We start from the raw sequence: 7,471 nt of genomic DNA, 5'->3' as shown, positions 1-7,471 counted from the left end.
GGTGTCCAGATGAGCTGCAGGTCCAATGCCATTTGCCTCGCTCCTGAGAAAGCTTCTGAGAGGGACAGCGGTACAGGGCACATGGTGTCTCAGGACTGAGCCACACTTGTCATGGAGGTATGTAGCCCTGCATTCCTTACAGAAAATGGTTCTTCCTTAGACAGTAAGGATTGTTCCTCCATGGCAAAGTCTCAGGCTCATAAGAAACTTTCTTTAGTCCTGGATCAGGAAAGGTCATCCTACACGTCCAGTGGTCCCAAGTTTAGGCTGCCAGATCCCTTGGTGCTGCTGTATCCAACCATCTTAATACATGTTTACTTTCTAGTTTCATTTCTCCACGTAGGAAATTCAGTCAGAAGAGTTCTAGTGACCATGATCTGAATTATAGTTTCCCCACCTTTGTGGTTTTCATTTCTTTCTTAGGCCATGTATGCAGTACGTAATGTTTGCCTTCCCTGTGAGGAGCTGTCAGATGCACATGACTCCCCTTCCCTCCTTTTTACATTCCCTTTCCCTCCCCTACCCCATCTCTTGATCCTCTACCCTTGAGAAAGATCTATTTCCCTACTTCATATTATCTGTCTTTTATCTTGCTCTTTCTCTATATTTTGGGTTTCTCATATAAGAGAAACCACAGAATATTTAAGCTCTCTGACTTATTTCACTTAACATTATGGTCTCAAAGTGCATCCTTTTTTCCTATAAATGACTCAAGTTTATTCTTCTTTATGGCAGAGTAATACTCCATTGTATATACATACCACATTTTCCCTATCCATTGCTCTTAATGAACTTTTAAGCTGCCTCCAAGATTTAGCTACTATGAATTGTGTTGCTATGAAAGCAAAAGTGATTTTAAAGCAGAAATCAATGAAATATAATTTTAATATATGGAATTTTATGCGTGTAAAAAATGAGCCACAGTTAGTTCATAAAGGCATGGTATTTTTGCTTTGAATATGAAGTAATGATAAAACTGGAGAGTCAAAGACATAACAAACTATGCATATGTATTTTTTGTGTACTGATTAGTCATAACTATCAAAAAGGAAGCTTATTTCAGCTAATAACAGCACTTATTTCAAGCTAATTATAATGTTATGGTAATATGTGCAACTGAAAAGCACATTTTAAGAACAATTTAGCATGTTTGTGCTTTGGGAAGTGGAACAGCAGATTTGGGGGATGGAGTGGGGAACTGTGAGGGGCAAAATATGAATAAAGTCAGAAGATCATTGGTAATTCAGCATGAAGAGATATCCTGATTAACCATAAATGCTTCTATTCCTTTGGGTCCATGTGTAATTCCATAATCTAAACACCAGTTTATATATGTTCATGACTTTTCTTTCTGAACTTATCATTAAAAAAAAAATGATACTTTCTGTTCTCAACATCCCTAAGAATCAAAGGCATTAGTTTCACTAAAACAAACATCTAATGTTTAATTACTTAATATATTACAAAAATATTCATATTTCTAACTCTTCATGAATATGTCATCCTACTAAATTAGATTATATCTATTCACCATACATGTGGAGAATTGTTATAATGTACTCTAAAATGAAACAATGTAGAAGTATGAGGAAAAATACCTTCTTTTCAAAAAGGAGTGTCTGTGAGGTAGAATTTGCATCATGCTGAAGCCAGAAAAGGTTTCACTACCCATGTTTAAACTCAGAATGGTCCATGTTTTAAAGAAACAGAGAAAACTCATTACTGAAGGGGACTGAAATCATCCCTGATGTGAGGCGTTGGATGTGTAATTTCTTTATTTGGATCATGAGAATATCAGAGCAGTTGTTCAGGTTCAGATGGGCGTGGCACTGGAAGAATGGACACCTGACACCTAGAGATCTGTGTGACTGGGTATAGTGTGTGCTGGGCAGGCTCAGTTACAAGAGAAACCAGAGTGTGAGAGCACATAAGGTATTATAGGGATTAAGGAAGACAATGTATCATTTCTTAAACTTTCCAGACATTGAAGCCAGGAACAAAACAGAAATAATAATATCACATACAACTTAGATCTATTGGTAAATAAAAGAATTCTAATGCAGCAAAACTAATAAAATATTTCACTCCGTGTCTCTCTAGGACAGAAGAACTAAGATTACTGGTTGGTATTTTGATTTTCAGCTGTATCCTGGAAATAGTAATCATCATTCAAGACACTGTATATATAAGACACTTTGGTTCAGGCTAGAGCCTTCAGATTCCCCCCTGGAGTAGGTATAGATTTCATAGCCTTTCTGGCACTTAATATAACAGAGTGTTCTGTTCTGAACTGGCTAAGAAAGAATGCTGAACATGTATTAAATGTCAGAATCTCCCCAGCATTGGCTGAAGAAAAATTACAGTTTAATCTCTAGCACTTGTCATAACACTGTGCTTCTTTGATATTTGCATGCATGAAAACTTTCTGCACAAAAAGACTTCTTTGATCTGATGATCCAGAATGCCATGTCTTCAGTCAGCAAGAGCAGCACTGGTTGAGAAAAGCAGTATGATCAGCCATCTGACCCTCCACATTCAAGGCAGAAACCTGTCATTTTTCTGAGATATCTGGGCAATGCCTGGCCCTCAGGAGGCACAGCACCCTGTGCTGACTCACATGATTAGAGTTCAACATGTTTTAGCGGTAAGCATTGTAAAGGCCCCTGGTGTTTGAGGTGCTCCCTGTTCTGCTAAATTTGCTGGGGGTCCAGTTACTGGACCACTTCATAATTTGGTGTGCCCATAGAAACACTTCCATTAAGCAGAGACTATTTGCTTATATTTATAATTTTTGAAAATTACCAAAGTCATCTTTTGGGCAGAGCTGAAGTTGAATTTAGGCATTGATCCTAGCAGAATTACCCTTATGAAGGAAGTCCTGACTCATTAAGAAATCCTAAACTGGTAATTTTTTCAAAGAGTAACACTTATTCTTCCTTCCTCAAAAGTACTTTATCCTTCTTTAGATGCTCCAAATAAGATTTGGTGTGCTGCTGATTATCCTGTGGATAATTATTTTCTCCAGTGTGGCTCATTATGATCTTTCTGTAGTACAATTCCACCTGCATGGCCCTACTTCTACCTTTTCGTACCAGTCATTGTAAGTAAACTCAAATAATCTTGACTTTTTTATCACTTAAATGTGAATATAATCCTTGAGAACTTTTTTCCTATGTTGTTTATGAACCCGGAGTTTGGGAGAAAACATTGAGAAAAATTTCCTCTTAGGAAAAGTGTACTATAGATGATGTCATCCCAGACTAATTCACTGAACTCCATTTTTATACAGTATGTCATTTCTGGAATTCTGATGGTTGTGCCTGAAAAGAAAAGAGAAAGCAATGTGGTGAGTTTCCCTGTAGTTTCAACAAACTATGACAGCCAAAGGACACATCATCCTTGACATACAAAATGAGCCAACCTTTGCCAGTTTTCCACAGGTCTGATGTGAAGCCTCAGAATGATTCCTTCTCCAGCACCACGGGTCATTTGTCTGTTTTGGCTCTAAGTGTAAATTGGCCAACAGTGCGCATAGTATCTCTTGCATTGCTTTTATAAATCTTAATGTGGTTCATATTTTAATAGAGTACACACACACACACACACACACACACACACACCCATGCTGTGCAGTGGTGTGCAAATCTCCAGACCAAATGAGTAAATTTAGTTTTCTTTTTCTCCTGCAGAATTTTTCCTGCCAAGGAATGAATATTTTGAACACTGTGTTTACAGGAACCTTAACAGTAATGCATGGCTTAGACTCATTTGCAACAATAGAGATGTCAGACGTATTGGTTGGAGATATAATATCTGTAAGTATTTCCAGATCCGGGGATAGGATTTATTGGCATTTGTCCACATATATAAAGTACCTTGTAGGTTTTATTAGGCAGAATTTTTTAAAAGCACAAGTTAAAACTAAAAATCACTTGCATAAATAATGTCAAAGCCTTGGCTCTAAATGAATAAATTTCTTTATGCAGTAGGTTGTTAAGTTTTGAGCACATCAGGTATAGCTAAATAAAACATATTTAAGATGAAAACAAACAGGACCCAAGAATTAATTTAATAATTTAATGATGTTTATTCTAGTCTTCCATTAGGTAAAATATAGTAGTCCAAGGACTCTATTTCATTCAGAACAGTAATATGGAAATCCCAGATTCCTTTGTACCATCTGCATTTTTTAATGTTACACTAGTTCCACAATGAAGACTCATTGCTATGAAATAGAAATGGTTTCTAAATCACTCTCAAATCCAGACACTTCTATAAAACAGTCTTTGGAAACAAGCATCCTTCTGTGATTTGGATTGTAACAAGAAACAAACCGAAGAGCAAGAGCTCATTTCACTTGTGTGACACGTTAAGGCTGTGACCCTACACACTTGAGCATCTATACATTACAATGCGCAGTTGTGTTTCATCTGAATTAGAGATGATCTGTGTGGAGCAGCAGAATGGGACATTTGTTACACTAGAGTTTGTCTATGTGTAAGGAATGACAGTAAGTGGGCCCATGATCGATAACATCTCTTCACAGTTCTTGAACTTTTCTCTCCCATGTGGTCCCCATTGGCACTAACCCCGTGGTCCTTAAAGTTCATCCTCACAGTGACTGAGCTTGTCTTGTCTCTTCTTCTGGCTGCAGTCCTTTCTTACGAATCCATTTCTCTCAATAAGTGTCTCAGGTCTAGAGGGCTTGTAATTATCTGTGCCACTCTATATTTGCGTTTTTTGTTTACTGATGAGTTAAAGAATTTATATACAAAACTCTGTTTCATATTATGAATCTCCATGAGGACCCTGCAGTTTTCATTTTTGTCACTGGGAGTTGTGCACATAAGATTAGTTTAGACACTTTATGTGGAGTTTTGCTGGAGGGGGTTAAATTTTATATCATGTAGGAGGTCTAACAAATTGAAATTCATTTACTGTGTGTTCTGTTTCTCCTTAACAGTTTGTTGGCAGGTGATATGAGCACAGATACACCATACCTGCCCCACATCAAGACTGAAGAAGTGGCTCTCCGAGCTACTTCAGTGGTTTGATAGAACATCTGTGTGACATTCCTGGTCTTTTTGCAATGCTTCCCACAATACATCAGTGTCTCTATAATAAAGAGGACCTTAAATATTCTCAGGAAAATAATTTTATTCCTTCTCCATAACCACAGGTCATTTTGTCTATATCTGGCTTATACATAGCTTACCAAAAGTGCTTAGAAATGTTATTAAAGTTGTTACCCTAGGCCTTTTAATGAACAACAAGCATCAGAATTCTGTTAGCTAAGACAGGTCAGAAGATTTTAGTGTCTCATCAAATTAGATCCATATCTTATTTTACCTCTAGGGATTAGCTGCTTTTTTTTGTTGTTTAAATTCTTTTATTGGTACATTTTAGGTATACATACAATGGAGTGCATACATAAATCCACACTTGCTAACAACTTACCAATATCTAAAGTGTATGGGGTTTTTCTGTTTTGGTTTTGGGTTTTGGTGCCAGGGATCGAACTCAGGACCTTGTGCTTGCAAGGCAAGAGGCAGAACCGCTGAGCTAAATCCCCGGCCCCTAAAGTGTATGAATAAGGGCTCAAGTTTGCCTTTTTCTCCTTCAGATCTGTGCCGACATAGTACTGAACTCTCTGAGAGCTCTAGGAGCAATTGCAGCCACAGTAACCCATGCATTAAACTAGTCTGGATTCAGACCAATCACATTCACTGGAATTACAAGATATGTAAATATTTCCAGCTCTGGGTTCACAGTTTCCTCTCATTTTCACTCACAGACAAAATACCTTGCAGATTTTATCCTCCTCTCATGCAGATAACAAAGCATAAGTTAAAGCTGACAAACCACTTGAATAAAACCTACCAGAGCTTTGGCTCTAAGTGAATATATTTTTCTGCACTGTACAGTATTGGTGATAAGTTTTAAGCAATCGGGTTAGCTAAATTAAACACCTATTTAGGATGAAAACAAGTAGCACTAGTGAATTCATTCAACAGTTTGTATTCTAGCCTTTTTTTAAGGTGAACAGGAGAAAATTTGAGGATTCCTTTTTACAGAAGGAGAAGTTCAGCAGGTGCTATTTTGTAATTCTGTAGTTAGGGGCATATAGGCTAAGAAAATCACAGGTACATTTGTGGTTGCATGCACTGTGGTAATAATTATTGCAGGATGCGTGGGGAGGAGGGTTGTGGGGTGTGACAGTCAGACCCAAGGCAGAACAAGAGTCTGGAGGCTTTCAGTGTCAGATCTTCCATATTAGAAGCATCCAAGCTTAGCCCTTTGCTCTTGGCCCCACAACATGAATTCAATGACCAGGGCATTGGGCACTTCATCCTGGAGTCATCATCTCTCTGCCTCTTCCTGCACTGACTGTGGTGCTGTCTGCATGATGTGACATTGGCTCACGTCTTCAGTCCAGCAGACCTGGAATGTGATCTTGGAAAGGCTCTACCACTTTTGAATATTTAACTTTCTGTTTTGATTAATGATCAAGACCATCTAAAACTCCTAATCGCATGTTTTACATTATGTGTCGCAGAGCTCCTTTTTGCTGCTGGAAATCACATGCATAAGATTAGATGGGGCGCTGGTTGGAAGAATGCCTGACAGATGTAGATGCTTGAATTAGAAAAGTAGACTCAAAGGAGACCTGCAGGTCATTAGGAGCCTTAGAGCTCTGGACAAGAGAATCACCATGCACTTTTCTCCTCTGTGTTCTGATTTCTCCACAGGGAGCAGTTGATTTATCCTGCAGTGAACACTGCCTTTCTCTATCATGGTTACAATAACATAGCTGTCCAACCCACTTACACTGTTGGCTATAGATTACCTGAGCTGCTTCTGGAGTGGTTTGATTTTGTACTTTTGAAGGAATATTGGTATCTAGAGAAGAGGAAGTTGAGTCCTCTCCAAAATAAAGATTGTTGTCATGTTTATCTTGACCTTGCTATGCTCCCTGTATTAGTCAGATTTCATTACTATAATGCAATACCTGAGGCAGTCTACTCTATAGAGAAAAGAGGTTTATTTAGCTCACAAGTTTGGAGGCTAGAAATCAAAACAAAATGGTGCATTATGTCATGGCAGCAACACATAACTCTCTCCATCCCTCTTCTTATAAAACCACTAGGATTCAATTATAGTGGATCCTTTCTAAGGATTCAATATAATCTAATTCCTTCCCACAGCTTCACCTCTAAACACCACAGTCAGATTGCTCTCACTCTCTTCAAGCAATCGTCAGAAAACTTTTGGAGTTATATTGGTGCATAACTTCAGGAATGGGGGATCAGATTCAAATCCTAGCACTCCTTTTTCTTTACTCCATAATACGAACTTCCAACATGATAACTGAAACAGTTAATGCACTTTAATCAGGACTAGTATGACCTCATATCTTCTTAGCATGAAGACATCTAACCACTGAACTTTGCCTGTTTAATTTAATATTGTT

General features: G+C 38.1%; 1 long non-coding RNA gene across 1 annotated transcript; it reads left to right on the top strand.

Annotated features, from left to right (window-relative positions):
• Positions 1–2,966: 2,966 nt before the first annotated feature.
• LOC101702413 (uncharacterized) lies at positions 2,967–5,141 on the top strand. Its single transcript, XR_002390941.2, has 4 exons — positions 2,967–3,100; positions 3,290–3,346; positions 3,690–3,815; positions 4,964–5,141. It is a non-coding gene; the product is annotated as an uncharacterized LOC101702413 (long non-coding RNA).
• The last annotated feature ends 2,330 nt before the right edge of the window (positions 5,142–7,471 follow it).

This window comes from Heterocephalus glaber, unplaced genomic scaffold, assembly GCF_053883595.1.
Source record: "Heterocephalus glaber isolate CG9 unplaced genomic scaffold, H.glaber_assembly_v1.0 deba00001805, whole genome shotgun sequence".
Classification (NCBI taxonomy): domain Eukaryota; kingdom Metazoa; phylum Chordata; class Mammalia; order Rodentia; family Bathyergidae; genus Heterocephalus; species Heterocephalus glaber.
This window is presented reverse-complemented; position numbering and strand designations above follow the sequence as displayed.